This window comes from Leptodactylus fuscus, chromosome 7 (genome assembly GCF_031893055.1).
Source record: "Leptodactylus fuscus isolate aLepFus1 chromosome 7, aLepFus1.hap2, whole genome shotgun sequence".
Lineage (NCBI taxonomy): Eukaryota > Metazoa > Chordata > Amphibia > Anura > Leptodactylidae > Leptodactylus > Leptodactylus fuscus.
Window position 1 is genome coordinate 9549191 of NC_134271.1, and position 17003 is coordinate 9566193.

The following is a 17003-nucleotide window of genomic DNA, read 5'->3' on the forward strand; positions in this document are numbered from 1 at the left end:
GCGGTGACATCACTGAGAATGCCGCCTATCCATATACTAGAGAGCAGCGGTGACATCACTGAGAATGCCGCCTATCCATTCACTAGAGAGCAGCGGTGACATCACTGAGAATGCCGCCTATCCATATACTAGAGAGCAGCGGTGACATCACTGAGAATGCCGCCTATCCATTCACTAGAGATCAGCGGTGACATCACTGAGAATGCCGCCTATCCATTCACTAGAGATCAGCGGTGACATCACTGAGAATGCCGCCTATCCACTCACTAGAGATCAGCGGTGACATCACTGAGAATGCCGCCTATCCATTCACTAGAGATCAGCGGTGACATCACTGAGAATGCCGCCTATCCACTCACTAGAGAGCAGCGGTGACATCACTGAGAATGCCGCCTATCCATTCACTAGAGAGCAGCGGTGACATCACTGAGAATGCCGCCTATCCATTCACTAGAGAGCAGCGGTGACATCACTGAGAATGCCGCCTATCCATTCACTAGAGAGCAGCGGTGACATCACTGAGAATGCCGCCTATCCATTCACTAGAGAGCAGCGGTGACATCACTGAGAATGCCGCCTGTCCATTCACTAGAGAGCAGCGGTGACATCACTGAGAATGCCGCCTATCCATTCACTAGAGAGCAGCGGTGACATCACTGAGAATGCCGCCTATCCATTCACTAGAGAGCAGCGGTGACATCACTGAGAATGCCGCCTATCCATTCACTAGAGAGCAGCGGTGACATCACTGAGAATGCCGCCTATCCATTCACTAGAGAGCAGCGGTGACATCACTGAGAATGCCGCCTATCCATTCACTAGAGAGCAGCGGTGACATCACTGAGAATGCCGCCTATCCATTCACTAGAGAGCAGCGGTGACATCACTGAGAATGCCGCCTGTCCATTCACTAGAGAGCAGCGGTGACATCACTGAGAATGCCGCCTATCCATTCACTAGAGATCAGCGGTGACATCACTGAGAATGCCGCCTATCCATTCACTGGAGAGCAGCGGTGACATCACTGAGAATGCCGCCTATCCATTCACTGGAGATTCTGAGTATTTAGTTTGTTGTCACTAACAGTAGATTAGTCAGGGGACTCACCAACTCTTTAGGTGAAAATACTATAAATTACACCGTACTGATGGAGCAGAGCATGCAGATGAATAGGCTGGTGCAGCTCGGTGCAATTTTATTATTGTCACCTGACCACACATGTAACCATAACTCCACGTCTCACCGGTCGGGGTCAGGCCGCGCCTCTTGCCGCTCTTTAATCGAGGGCGCTGTATGTTTACAGTTTTCAGCTGCTTAATTCTTCTGTAGAAACATTTTGTATATTAATCACCTGACACTTTGTCATTGTCTAAATATTTATGTCATGTCGGAGACGCCTCAATCATTTTATTAAACGCATCTTATTATAGCAGCGATTAATTCCATCTCATCATCACAAGTTGTCAAAGCCACAGACCTGCAGCAGCAGAATCGCGGGCGCAGCCATTGTTCCTCATGTCCCGGCTGTCACACTTACTGTAAATTACATCATAATGGAACCTCTCCCCACACATCATACAATCATCCCTCACACATACAATAAATTCATTTAAAGATCCGACGTCCAGTTTTCTGCAGATAAAGTTCCTTTATTGTAGTCGTCTTACACTAACACTAACAAAAGCTGACGATTAAAAATTGGTATATGTATAATTGTATCATGGTATAATAGTGACAACCACAGTAATCATATAATAGTGACAACCATATTGCTCATATAATTGTGCTAACTATAGTGATCATATAATAATGCTGACCATAGTGATCATATACTGTAGTAATGCCAACCATAGTGCTGATATAGTGCCGACCATAGTGATCATATAGTGCCGACCATAGTGATCATCTAGTAATGCCTACCATAGTGATCATATAATAGTGCTAACTATAATGCTTATACTGTATAATAGAAGAAACCACAATAATCCTATAATAGTGCCAACCAAATTGCTCATATAATTGTGCTAACTATAATGATCATATAATAATGCCGACCATAGTGCTCATATAGTGCCGACCGTAGTGATCATAAACTGTAGTAATGCCGACCATAGTGCTCATATAGTGCCGACCGTAGTGATCATATACTGTAGTAATGCTGACCATAGTGCTCATATAGTGCCGACCGTAGTGATCATATACTGTAGTAATGCCGACCATAGTGCTCATATAGTGCTGACCGTAGTGATCATATACTGTAGTAATGCCGACCATAGTGCTCATATAGTGCCGACCGTAGTGATCATAAACTGTAGTAATGCTGACCATAGTGCTCATATAGTGCCGACCATAGTGCTCATATCGTGCCGACCATAGTGATCATATACTGTAGTAATGCCGACCATAGTGCTCATATAGTGCCGACCATAGTGCTCATATAGTGCCGACCATAGTGCTCATATAGTGCCGACCATAGTGTTCATATAGTGCTGACCATCATATAGTGCCGACCATAGTGCTCATATAGTGCCGACCATAGTGTTCATATAGTGCTGACCATCATATAGTGCCGACCATAGTGCTCATATAGTGCCGACCATAGTGTTCATATAGTGCTGACCATCATATAGTGCCGGCCATAGTGCTCATATAGTGCCGACCATAGTGATTATATAGTAATGCCGACCATAGTGCTCATATAATAGTGCTAACTATAATGCTTATACTGTATAATAGAGGTAACCACAGTAATCATATAATAGTGCCAACCATATTGCTCATATAATTGTTCTAACTATAATGATCATATAATAATGCTAATCATACTGATCATATAATACTAATCATAGTGCTCATATAATAGTGCAAACCATAATGTTCATATAACAGTGCTAACCCTAGTGATCCTATAATAGTGCAGACCATAGTTCTCAAATAATAGTACCTGCAAACCATAGTGCTCATATAGTGATGACAACCCTAGTGAACATGTAATAGTGCCGACCATAGTGATCCTATAACAGTGCTGACTATAGTGATCATATAATAGCGATATCATTTGAGCAGCCCTTCTCTGTACTTTGGACTAATAGTTTTGGTGACAATCTTCTGCACGGATGTTTTACTTTTCGTGTGACATTTTGGTCGCAGAAGACATGGAATATAGAGGACAATGACTGTGATAATATGGCGTCACACAAGGAATTTATATGGCAGAAAGTTTATGGAGAAAAGTTCAATTTTCAGTATCTATATTGTGGACAAAAGAAGGGAGAGTGAAGCTCATAAATAATTATCTCTAATTGTCTCCTTCTCGACCTCGTGGCGATGGACTGGGCGTCATTTTCTAGTCATATCAAGCGCTGTGCGTCCTATTCCATAATGTTCCTTTAAGCAACGTTCTCCCTATTCTCCGATTCCCGGCTCTGGGCTGGTGATTCTTCATTAATGTTAATATAATCCAGTATGGCTGCTGGCCACATTCCCACTAACCAGCCGACAATATTACATTGATTACAGAGGGATATTTAATAACAGGAATCCTGTAACCCGGGGAGCACTGCAAGCCACGAGTTGCCCTATTTTCTATGAATTTCTGTAGGGTTTTGAGATTTCCTCACATTTGGACATTGTATTGTGTGGTCGATTGTGTGAGTAATATAACAGCGCCACCAGCTGGCCATGCAAAATCTACAGAGGGTGGTCAACCCACCAAAATGGTATTAAGGACCTTCATCTTGAGGCACAGGTTTGTAAAAAAAAATTAACAAAAAAACGTTAAATAGGAAAATGAATGGTAAAGCTCAAATCGTAGATGCTGTCTCTACGCTGTGATTCTGTACTTATAGGTATAGAGGGGACGGTGGTAGAAGGTACACCCAAGCCATGGTACCTTATGGTGCCAAGGGCTCCACTGTTACATAAGTAGACACTATTATATATGGGAAGGGGGGGCACCGATACAGATTTTACATTTTGATCAGAAGTGTCACATTACAGCTTTCCTTTTGTTATTTGGCAGTATATGGCAGCTTATTGGATAGACCCATGGACGCCATGATACACCTCCAAGTCTAGCAGCTGAAATAACTGGTGTGCATAATGTTCTGTACTGCCTGAAGGCTACAACTCTGACTACTACATCTTAGTGATGGCTACTGGAGATGAGAAGGTTGTAGTTGGGGGTGAGATATGATGCTGTTGTACACGCCTTCACTAGAACAACACACATAAGATTCTATAAGAGGATTTCTACAGCAACTTCTTGTGTTGTTGTGCGCCGAGCTTCTTTACCACCATCATTGTGGTTAGTTATTTAGTGAGACTTTTCTACAGTATGAGCAGAGCTGTGGAGTTAGGAAGACAAAACTCAGACTCCTTCATAAATGTCTAATTTACAACTGATAAAGTAGTAAGATGGTAATATCAACTGGACAAACCAAATGATCATCTGACTGGATCAACCGAGATTCCAATGAATAAAGCAATCAGTCAATTCTTCAACCAATAAACCAACCAACCAGTCTATTTTGCAACAGCCAACAAACCAACTGACCAATGACCCAAAAAACAACCAACCTATTCATTAACCAATAGACTAACCAGTCTATCAATCAATTCATCAAACAATACACCTATCCACCAGTGTATTATTCAACCAACAAACCAACCAATGACCCACCCAATCAACAAGTCTATTGTTCAACCAATAAACCAACCAACCATCCAACCAGTCTATTCTGGAACCAAGAAACCAATGACTCACTCATTTCATTAAACAATAGACTAACTAGTCAATCAATTCATCAAACAATACAACCACCCACTAGTGTATTCTTCAACCAACAAACCAACCAAATGACCCTCCCAATCAATCAATCTATTGTTTAACCAATAAACCAACCAAACAAACAGTCTATTCTGGAACCAACAAACCAATGACTCACTCATTTCATTAAACAGATAGACTAACCATTCAATCAATTCATCAAAAAATTAACCCACCCACTAGTCTATTCTTCAAACAATACAACTACCCATCAATCTCTTATTTACTCAAAACACCCACCAGTCAATTCTTCAACCAATAAACCAAACTACCTATCAATGACCCACCCAACCAACCAGTCTATTCTTCCACCAATAACCCAAACTACCAACCAATGACCCATCCAACCAACCAGTCTATTCTTCCACCAATAACCCAAGCTACCTATCAATGACCCACCCAACCAACCAGTCTATTCTTCAACCAATAATCCAAACTATTTACCAATGACCCACCCAACCAACCAGTCTATTCTTCCACCAATAACCCAAACTACCAACCAGTGACCCAGCCAACCAACCAGTCTATTCTTCCAATAACCCAAACTACCTATCAATGACTCACCCAACCAACCAGTCTATTCTTCCACCAATAACCCAAACTACCTATCAATGACCCACCCTACCAACCAGTCTATTCTTCCACCAATAACCCAAACTACCTATCAATGACCCACCCAACCAACCAGTCTATTCTTCAACCAATAACCCAAACTACCAACCAATGACCCACCCAACCAACCAGTGTATTCTTCCACCAATAACCCAAACTACCAACCAATGACCCACCCAACCAACCAGTGTATTCTTCCACCAATAACCCAAACTATCTACCAATGACCCAGCCAACCAATCAGTCTATTCTTCCACCAATAACCCAAACTATCTACCAATGACCCACCCTACCAACCAACCAGTCTATTATTCCACCAATAACCCAAACTACCTATCAATGACCCACCCAATAAACCAGTCTATTCTTCAACCAATAACCCAAACTACCAACCAATGATCCACCCAACCAACCAGTGTATTCTTCCACCAATAACCCAAACTATCTACCAATGACCCACCCAACCAACCAGTGTATTCTTCCACTAATAACCCAAACTACCAACCAATGACCCACCCAACCTACCAGTGTATTCTTCCACCAATAACCCAAACTATCTACCAATGACCCACCCAACCTACCAGTCTATTCTTCAACCAATAAAACGAACAACCAGTTTATTCTTTAACCAACATACCAACCAACAGCCCATCCAGCCAACCAGTTTACTCATGAACCAATAAACCACTTACCTAAATAGTCTACTAATTAACCAGTAACCCAACCAGTCAACTATCCACCCTACTATTCTCTTAGGCTCATGTCAGTGCCCCCTTTGTGGCTCCCATGTATAGAGACTGTGAATAGAGAGGTGATGGAGGCAAAGGTGATGATGCCCATGCGATGGTCTCCAGACAGTCACCCCCTTCATATCATTGTCTCCGCTCTGTGCATAAATATCTGAGCAGCTTCATCTTATGAGCCGGCTGCTTATTTCCCCTCTTTTACTATTAATACAGAATGTGTTGTGTTTGTGAGTATTTTCCGGCTATTTGGTGAAGTAGGGCAGATTGGATTGCGTCTCTGCTATCGATGCAATTTGTTTTAGGTGAACAATCCAAAGTCTCACTTTGCAATGACATACAACACGCCGACATTAAGCAGATATATTCTAAATGAATCAGGCACAGAATGAGCACCTCAAGTCAAACACACATAAAAATAGACTAAAAAAGCACAATCAATTCAGGATTGGCCCTCAGCACACAAGGACATCACTTTTCAATTCGAAGATTATCCCTTGGGAGTTATTATATTTTTCCTCTTAGAAAATGCTCGGCTATATTTCTTAATTATTGCTGACATTTAGCCATAATCTCACAAGCTTCCTCTAAGGAGCCATATAAACAGTCAATTCATTTCAACAACAAAGTATGGGCTGAATACATTTAGGAGTAAAGTGCAGGCGGCTCGTGAAGGTTTGTCCTCCTTCACAATATGGACGATGAGACTCAAATTGAGGTTATAATACATAGCCCGCCATGTCCTCCCGGTGGTCAACAGTGAATTATCATCTATTATTCTGGGGGAATTAGATGTGTCCATTGTGTCTGTGAACACCTTAGTGTGATGACAAGTTCTGTCCGGTCTGTGGTCACCAAGGTTATAGCAGTAGATACGTCTTGACGAAAATACCGTGGATGGGACTGAAGAGAAACAAAGGTCCTGGGACTACTTCAAATAACCAGAGATGAGCCTCATCTTGTCCAGTAAGATCCAGACCATCAAAGGAGACCATTATGGTGGAAATGAGGCAGAAGAAAGAAGAAGACTCCTCAATGTGCTGTCCATGGTCCATGTGATTGTCTGCAGGCATATTGATACTGGTCAACCTATAATGCCTCTGTCCTGTGCCATTCACTACACCAATGCATTTACAGTATGCCATTCACTGTGCCAGTCCTCTGCCCTGTGCCAGTCATTGCACCCAGAATCAGTCACTACATTAATGCACCTACAGTTTGGCATTCAGTGTATCACTGCCTCTATCCTGTGCCAGCTACTTTGTTATTGCCTTTATGCTGTGCCAATCACTACACCAATGCCTCTACTCTGTGCCTGTTACTACACTGATACCTCTACCTTGCACACTGCATCAATACTTCTACCTTGTGCCAGTCACTATATTATTGCCCCTACTGTATGTCAATCACTATATTGATACCTTCACGTTGTGGCAGTATTTACACTGTTTCAGTGACGGAACTAGCAAAGACTGGGCCCCCCATAAACTTTTGACTTGGGGCCCCCACACGACATAGTGCCCCCTTTCCTGGCCCACACACAGTATAACACACCATTTACACACACTGTAATGTCCCAAAGTGGCCTCCAGACAGTATAATGTCCCATAGCGACCTCTGCACACACAGTATTATGCCCTATAATGGCCCCTGCACACAGTATTATGCACCATAGTGGCCCCTGCACACAGTATTATGTCCCATAGTGGCCCCTGCACACAGTATTATGCCCCATAGTGGCCCCTGCACACGGTATTATGTCCCATAGTGGCCGCTGCACACAGTATTATACCCCATAGTGGCCCCTGCACACAGTATTATGTGCCATAGTGGCCCTTGCACACAGTATTATACCCCATAGTGGCCCCTGCACACAGTATTATACCCCATAGTGGCCCCTGCACACACAGTATTATGCCCCATAGTAGCCCCTGCACACAGAATTATGCCCCATAGTGGCTCCTGCACTGAGTATTATGCCCCATATTTTTAGATCCCAGAGAATAATGATCGGAGACCCAGGGGACGATACAAACATAAAAAACAATGTTACTTACCTCTCCCTGGCTCTGGCGCACTCCCTGCTCCTTTCAACCCTCTTCAATTTTGGTAGGGATGTCACCAAAGAGGCCCATAGACTGCCAGAGTGTAGGAGAGGTGAGTAACATTGTTTTTCATGTCTGAAAAGACCCCAGAATATAATAATTGCAGTATTTGTTGAGGTTCACGGGCCCACAACCTCACTTACCAATCCCCGCTCCTGCTCACAGTCACCTCCGCTTCCCAGGCGGCCGGGAGCAGGTAAGTAACTAGGACCCGTTATGTAATAGGCATTACTCCGAGCCTATTAAAAAGCAAAAAAAGCATCAGCAGACAGCTGGGCCCCCTAATGTCCCGGGCCCTGTGGCAGCTGCTACGGTATTTATACCACTGCACTGTTTCCTCATTCAGTTTAGAATACTATGTAACCTTGTAAGCCTCCTCCCTCTTTAGTCAGGTGACGTACAGAACTGCTGGCAATGAGGAGCCAACAAGAGAACGAACAGACAATGGCGGACCAGAGTCAGGTGAGTATCCTTTATTTTACATCTCCACAGGGGTTGGTTCAATTCCTGGACAACCCCTTTAAACTGCACTAAAATTTGACACAATTGATAAATTTGCCACTTTGATGAATTTGGTGACAAGTTGAGAGTGGAGTGAGGCCAAGACAGACAGACAGTATAGAATAAATATAAAACTGCAAAATCTGCACAAAATTCTATTAAAGTATTTTAGGTGCAACATCTAATGGCTAAGGTGAGGTCTCCGAATTCACAGTCTATGTTACATTGGACGGGAAGGATAACTTGGAGGACGCTGTCTTGTTCTTGAATTGTCTTCTTTTTCAGGCTCAGATTGGAATAAAAACAATAAAACTAAACGCTGCAAATTCTGTTCTTCGCCTGAAGGAAAGCAGCGCCAGGAGTTGCTGTGTGATCTCCATCGTCCTCTTTCTACGCGCTGTGCGGTGAGGCCTTGGATTGTCATGTTATTTGTTCTGGTAAAGCTCACAACGCATTTGTCTCTCCCTTGTTCAGGGTAATTGATGTGATCCCGAGCAGCCATCCAACAGCTGGAAAGCCTGAGGCTTATCTGGAAGCTACGCCAGTCATGGAACATAAGGAACGATTCGCCGGCGAGGACTCGTGGAAGACAAGACTGAAGAATCCTTCTCTTGGGGCCCATGTTACATTGTTGCTGGCTTCTCCATAGCCTTCATCACGCCACGCTCGGCACTGCTTTCTGTTATCTGCCAAGTCCAGCCTGTTGTGCGTTCATCCGCAATAAAGAGCCTCCATGATGCTAATAACAATCAGATTTCTGGATCTTTATAGGAGAAAGTTATTGCAAGTGGAGAAAGTTCAGATCACAATAGAAGAATCCACAACTACTGCTTCTGGAACATACACAGTCAGCTCGGATATACTGAGAATAAACACTAGGGGGGGGCTGACTATGAGATGACAAAATGGCTTTGGTTCTGTTGCGTGGGCCCTGTAGCATTATAGAGGGGAGAGGGTGGGAGAAAATGGAGCTGGGGAGTTTGGGGTCATACATATTAGTTGGGGGTGTATCAGTGTAATTGGTGCATCTAGAAGTCCCCCGCCAAGACTGGGGGATGGTGGTAACTTGGCTCTCACCTGGCTATGGCTAACATACCACATACAGTCCTATGAAAAAGTTTGGGCACCCCTATTAATCTTAATCATTTTTAGTTCTAAATATTTTGGTGTTTGCAGCAGCCATTTCAGTTTGATATATCTAATAACTGATGGACACAGTAATATTTCAGGATTGAAATGAGGTTTATTGTACTAACACAAAATGTGCAATATGCATTAAACCAAAATTTGACCGGTGCAAAAGTATGGGCACCTCAACAGAAAAGTGACATTAATATTTAGTAGATCCTCCTTTTGCAACGATAACAGCCTCTAGTCGCTTCCTGTAGCTTTTAATCAGTTCCTGAATCCTGGATGAAGGTATTTTGGACCATTTCTCTTTACAAAACAATTCAAGTCCAGTTAAGTTTGATGGTCGCTGAGCATGGACAGCCCGCTCTCAAATGATCTGAAAAGAAAGATTGTTCAACATAGTTGTTCAGGGGAAGGATACAAAACGTTGTCTCAGAGATTTAACCTGTCAGTTTCCACTGTGAGGAACATAGTAAGGAAATGGAAGACCACAGGGACAGTTCTTGTTAAGCCCAGAAGTGGCAGGCCAAGAAAAATATCAGAAAGGCAGTGAAGAAGAATGGTGAGAACAGTCAAGGACAATCCACAGACCACCTCCAAAGAGCTGCAGCATCATCTTGCTGCAGATGGTGTCACTGTGCATCGGTCAACTATACAGCGCACTTTGCACAAATAGAAGCTGTATGGGAGAGTGATGAGAAAGAAGCCGTTTCTGCACGTACGCCACAAATAGAGTTGCCTGAGGTATGAAAAAGCACATTTGGACAAGGCAGCTTCATTTTGGAAACAAAAATTGAGTTGTTTGGTTATAAAAAAAGGCGTTATGCATGGCGTCCAAAAAGAAACAGCATTCCAAGAAAAACACTTGCTACCCACTGTAAAATTTGGTGGAGGTTCCATCATGCTTTGGGGCTGTGTGGCCAATGCCGGCATCGGGAATCTTGTTAAAGTTGAGGGTCGCATGGATTCCACTCAGTATCAGCAGATTCTTGAGAATAATGTTCAAGAATCAGTGACGATGTTGAAGTTACGCCGGGGATGGATATTTCAGCAAGACAATGATCCAAAACACCGCTCCAAATCCTCAGGCATTCATGCAGAGGAACAATTACAATGTTCTGGAATGGCCATCCCAGTCCCCAGACCTGAATATCGTTGAACATCTGTGGGATGATTTGAAGCGGGCTGTCCATGTTCGGCGACCATCAAACTTAACTGAACTTTAATTGTTTTGTAAAGAGGAATGGTCCAAAATACCTTCATCCAGGATCCAGGAACTGATTAAAAGCTACAGGAAGCGACTAAAGGCTGTTATCTTTGCAAAAGGAGAATCTACTAAATATTAAAGGGGTATTCCCACCTCACATACTCAGCAGTCTTCACTCTTGTAAAATCTTCTTTCTTCCTGGTTTCTTGCATCATTTGGTGGACGGGGTTTCACGGGCAACCTGCCGTTTAGCTCCGCCCACCCACATTGGACTATGAAGTACAGGCAGCAGCAACTCCATTCTGTGTTACATACAGAGACTGCCTGTCTCTGCCATAATGAACACAATTGAATTAGCCTGATAACTGGGAGAACAGAAGAAATGAAAGCAGCTCCTCTATCTGAGTGCAGGACCTAGGTCACATGGTGTAGACACAGGATTAGCTAGATACACAGGCTCACTCCCTGCACTTAGCCCCTCCTCCCTCTCCCCTGAGAGCAGCAGATACATCATTTGACTCAGGAGCAGCTAGGTCAGGGCTGTGGCCACAAAAAATTGAATAAAGTAAGATAGTGGACAAACAAAGCAGTTTTGCTGAAGCAATGTATTTAGGAAAAGTCTTACATCCACATTAACCAGCAGTATAGATAGGATCCTTGTGATGGGACAACCCCTTTAATGTCACTTTTCTGTTGAGGTGCCCATACTTTTGCACTGGTCAAATTTTGGTTTAATGCATATTGCACATTTTGTGTTAGTACAATAAACCTCATTTCAATCCTGAAATATTACTGTGTCCATCAGTTATTAGATATATCAAACTGAAATGGCTGTTGCAAACACCAAAATATTTAGAACTAAAAATGATTAAGATTAATAGGGGTGCCCAAACTTTTTCATAGGACTGTATCTGATCAGCCCTCACAAAGTAGCCGCCCTGTTGTACTGCTCCCTTGCAGGATCCCTATTATTGATAGAAGGGACATCTGGGGGGCAAAAGGTAATGTAGGAGGAAGGAAGATCCAAAGAACTGTCTAGGTAAAGTTGAGGCGTGGTTCCTGACTCTGCATCCACTGACGATGAATCAACACTTGAGCAGATTCTAATACTTCTGCCTTCTGCTCAACCCATTCCTGGCCTTGGCTCGAAAAACCACAACAAAATCTGCAACAAAAAAAGCTGCGTTTCCAAAACGTGGGGCCTCAGCCTTAGACAGAATTGTTAAATCTGCTGCATAAGGTTAGTTTCAGAATGATAATCTGGTACCGAATAAATTGACCAGAAGAGGATGGTTTGTAGAAAATGGGGCCAGTGGTGATAGTCAATGCAGCCAAAGTCTGACGTCAAATAAGAGACACTAAAATGCCATATGATGTTTCAATGTACTGTCAAATAATACTGCCATAAAATCCCAAGAGAAGAATATGCAAATCTGTCTTCCATGATGTAAATAGGAAGACAGTGCCTCAGTCATGCAGCCCAATAGAGGGCGCTCCCTTTAACATCATGCCCGACCTTCCCAGAGGCGTTTGCTGCAAATGATGTGGGATTTTACCAAGCCAGTCTTCTCAGCCGAGGACAGCTGTTTCGATCTGATTGGATCTCATCAGCCCGTAAGACTTTACATCATGGCAGACAGATTTGCATATTCTTCCCATGATCCTCTTCACAGTGGAGCGTCTATGGATTAATAAGACTCCACACACCTAAATGGTGCTATAAATGCGAAATAATAATGCCATAAAATGCCAAATAATGCAGCTATAAAATCCCAAGTAATACTGCCATAAAATTCCAAATAATACTGCCATCAATGTGAAATAATAATGCCATAAAATGCCAAATAATGCAGCTATAAAATCCTATGTAATACTGTCATAAAATTCCAAATAATACTGCCATAAAATGCTAAATAATACTGCCATAAATTCCCAAATAATACTGCCATAAATGCAAAATAATACTACCATAAAATACCAAATAAACCTGCCATAAAATTCCAAATAATACTGCCATAAAATGCTAAATAATACTGCCATAAATTCCCAAGTAATACTGCCATAAATGCAAAATAATACTACCATAAAATACCAAATAAACCTGCCATAAAATTCCAAATAATACTGCCATAAAATGCTAAATAATACTGCCATAAAATCCCAAGTAATACTTCCATAAATGCTAAATAATACTGCCATAAAATACCAAGTAATACTGCCATAAATGCAAAATAATACTACCATAAAATACCAAATAAACCTGCCATAAAATTCCAAATAATACTGCCATAAAATGCTAAATAATACTGCTATAAAATCCCAAGTAATACTGCCATAAATGCGAAATAATACTGCCATAAAATACCAAATAAACCTACCATAATATTCCAAATAATACTACCATAAAATACCAAATAAACCTGCCATAAAATTCCAAGTAATACTACCATAAAATGCTAAATAATGCTGTCATAAAATTCCAAATAATAGTGCCATAAAATACCAAATAATACTGCCATAAAATTCCAAATAATACTGCTACAAAACTACCAATACTTTGATAAAATGTCACATAATAATACCATAGAATGCCAACAATTTCAGCTAGAAAAAAACACAACACCCCACGAACCCTATTATTGTCAATGGGATCCCTCGGGACTTGTTTTTGTCCATCATTTCACCAATCTATTGCAGGACCAGAAGAACAGGTAGGGCAGCATAAATGTGAATGTAGTGTAATACCGTCATTAAATGCCTAATAATACTACCGCACAATGACCACACAATGTAGCCACTCTGTGAGCCTCAGCGAACTTATAGATCTCATCTTTTGGGTCTTCCTAGGAAACAGCACCCTGGACCCTTCCACCCACTCATAACCGCCCGGCCTCAGGATATTCAGGACTGGTAGATGACAAAATGGAATTTTTGTCTCCATTTTACCCTTGAACGCTCCTATAAATTACAGGAACACAATCTGGATTCTTATTGGAATTTGGGCGGAATATAAAGTGAATATTAAATATGGAAATTAAAATATTTAGAAGCAACAATGCAGGAGATCTGGAGATTGTGTAAACCCGCGGATAAGCTTCATCCATAAAAACGCGAAGCCAATATTCAGTGTGCCGACATTATGCACGACAGGGAAAATGAAGAGGTCCCCCATAAAACGAGACGTGAGGCTGCCGATCCAGCTCCAAGAGTCTGAGAGTCTGAAGATGATATTTCAATCTACAGTATAAAGTTTCTTCAAGGCAAAATGCATAGAAAGTGGCGGAACAGGCGAACATCTGTCTGATCAAAGAGACAGATATTAGAAGTAAATTAACTAGAAATGAGTGGAATGATGTATGACAGGGTGCAGATGTCCCCGGCTCGGTCTCATCATTTCACTGCAAACTTATCGCCGCAAATTCCATACATTGCAAAAATACAAATGTGCCACTTTAGGTAATTGTGATGAAAAGGTATAAAATGTGGAGGATGAGCAGACTGCGCGGCTCCGGGCCATGCCTTCCTCCTCAATCAGCTCCCCGTGATTTGATTTGCTGTAATGTGGCTCTATTATTGCGCTGTCCTCTTCTTTTTCCTTCAGGACGCCATGAGAAGAGTCAATCAACGCGTTCCCCTTAAATTATGAGTTTTGGAAATCCAGGACACAACACGAGAAGGAAAAATGAATATTAGATTTCTTTCTGCAGCTCAACTGAAGTAAACATTAAAATAGTGAAAAAGGGAAACGGGTCGGGGAATGGGGGGTACACCCCAAAACACAGGAGCAAAACAAATCCAATATGTATCCATGACAATATGTAGATGTCGTGAGGAGATAATGAAAATGATAAAATAAGGTTTAATGGGGTGAGAATTTGATAGCAGGATGGGTGCAAAAGCATAACAATAACCATAGGGGGTAAAATGGGGCAACACCCAACTAAGATCACATTCAGCAGAAACATCAAAAACATCATGACTCTATTGGTTTTTACTGATGAATATATAATTAATGTCACAGTACAGGATAATACACACAGTGATGTCACAGTACAGAGATAATACACACAGTGATGTCACAATACAGGATAATACACACAGTGATGTCACAGTACAGAGATAATACACACAGTGATGTCACAGTACAGGGATAATACACACAGTGATGTCACAGTACAGGGATAATACACACAGTGATGTCACAGTACAGAGATAATACACACAGTGATGTCACAGTACAGAGATAATACACACGGTGATGTCACAGTACAGGATAATACACACAGTGATGTCACAGTACAGGATAATACACACAGTGATGTCACAGTACAGGATAATACACACAGTGATGTCACAGTACAGGGATAATACACACAGTGATGTCACAGTACAGGATAATACACACAGTGATGTCACAGTACAGGATAATACACACAGTGATGTCACAGTACAGGATAATACACACAGTGATGTCACAGTACAGGATAATACACACAGTGATGTCACAGTAAAGAGATAGTAAACACGGAAATGTCACAGTACAGGGATAATAGATACAGTTATGTCATAGTACTGGGATAATACACAAAGTAGCTTTTGTTTCCATTGTCCAAAATCACCACTACCTACACCTGCAGTAGTTGCCTGGCTCTATAGCTCCTGCTACTCTGTAACACATATGGTTGATTGGAAGAAAACAGAACTATGTAGGATAAATTATGACATAATGGATGATTGGCTGGCAGGACAGACTGATCAATAACGTTGGAGATGTTGGAGGATTTATCTGCGATCCTGGAGGTTGAGCTAATGGCATCATCCCAGGGGGTAGAATGGTGACCTCATCCTGAAGGCTAGGGTAATGGCGTCATCCCAGTGGGTAGAGTAATGGCTTCATTCTTGAGTATAGGGTTATTGAATCAGAAGGTAGGGTAATGGTGTGATAGATCAGGTTATCATGATGGAGATGAGGCGGAGGGTGATGGAGCAGCCATACATGTACACATATGGAAGGGTTAGTTCCTGAAAATATGGTTGATTCTCCCATGAACATGGGACATATGGTGTGGATAATGTGGGAGGGAAGATGACTCTGACATTGTTGCATGGAAGAAGAAGCTGTGATGAACAGAACAGATGGTGGAGGATGGAGACAAGGTCAAAATTTCCACATACAGATGGCACAGTGGGTGGTGGTGCGGCTGCCATACTGGTTGGCAATGTTGAAGTGGCATGGTTAGCTGATGATAAGGCTACAGTGTTGCTCAGTCCTGATGATGGTCACATATGGAGTCATGAAGTTTACTGGATGTATACACTACATATGAGATGTATGATTTGTGCACTCATCTATTCTGTGCATGTCCTAATAGTCCAGATCATTATTGGTTGTGACTAAACATGGCACTACTACATCCTCTACACTGAAGCTCCAGGGGCTGTAGAATAGTCTTATTTACTTCCCAGACTCCACCTCCTTGTCAGCCATTCAGGATAACCAAGTGAGGTCAAATGACCAACGCCCCGCCATCTCTGACACAGAAAGAGCTTAGCTCCTGAAGAGTCCTAGACTCGCCATTCATGTTTTCAGGCTCCTCATTGACATCTTGAGTCCTACCATATCGGTGAAATGGACAGTGGTAGATCCCATCTGGATAGGGCATCATATGAATCTCCTGATCTGGTGGGATCTGTTCCAATGGCATTTCCCTCTCATGTCTTGAAGTCGTGAAGTTATGTATAAGTAAATGCCCCTGATATCCAGTTCAGAAACCAGCAGCTATCCGCATGATGTTACCACTTCTCTCCTGTAATGTCCGGAATCTTCCTCTGCTCAGACATTTCTCAAACCGTAAACTTGAGAGAAGAAGATGATT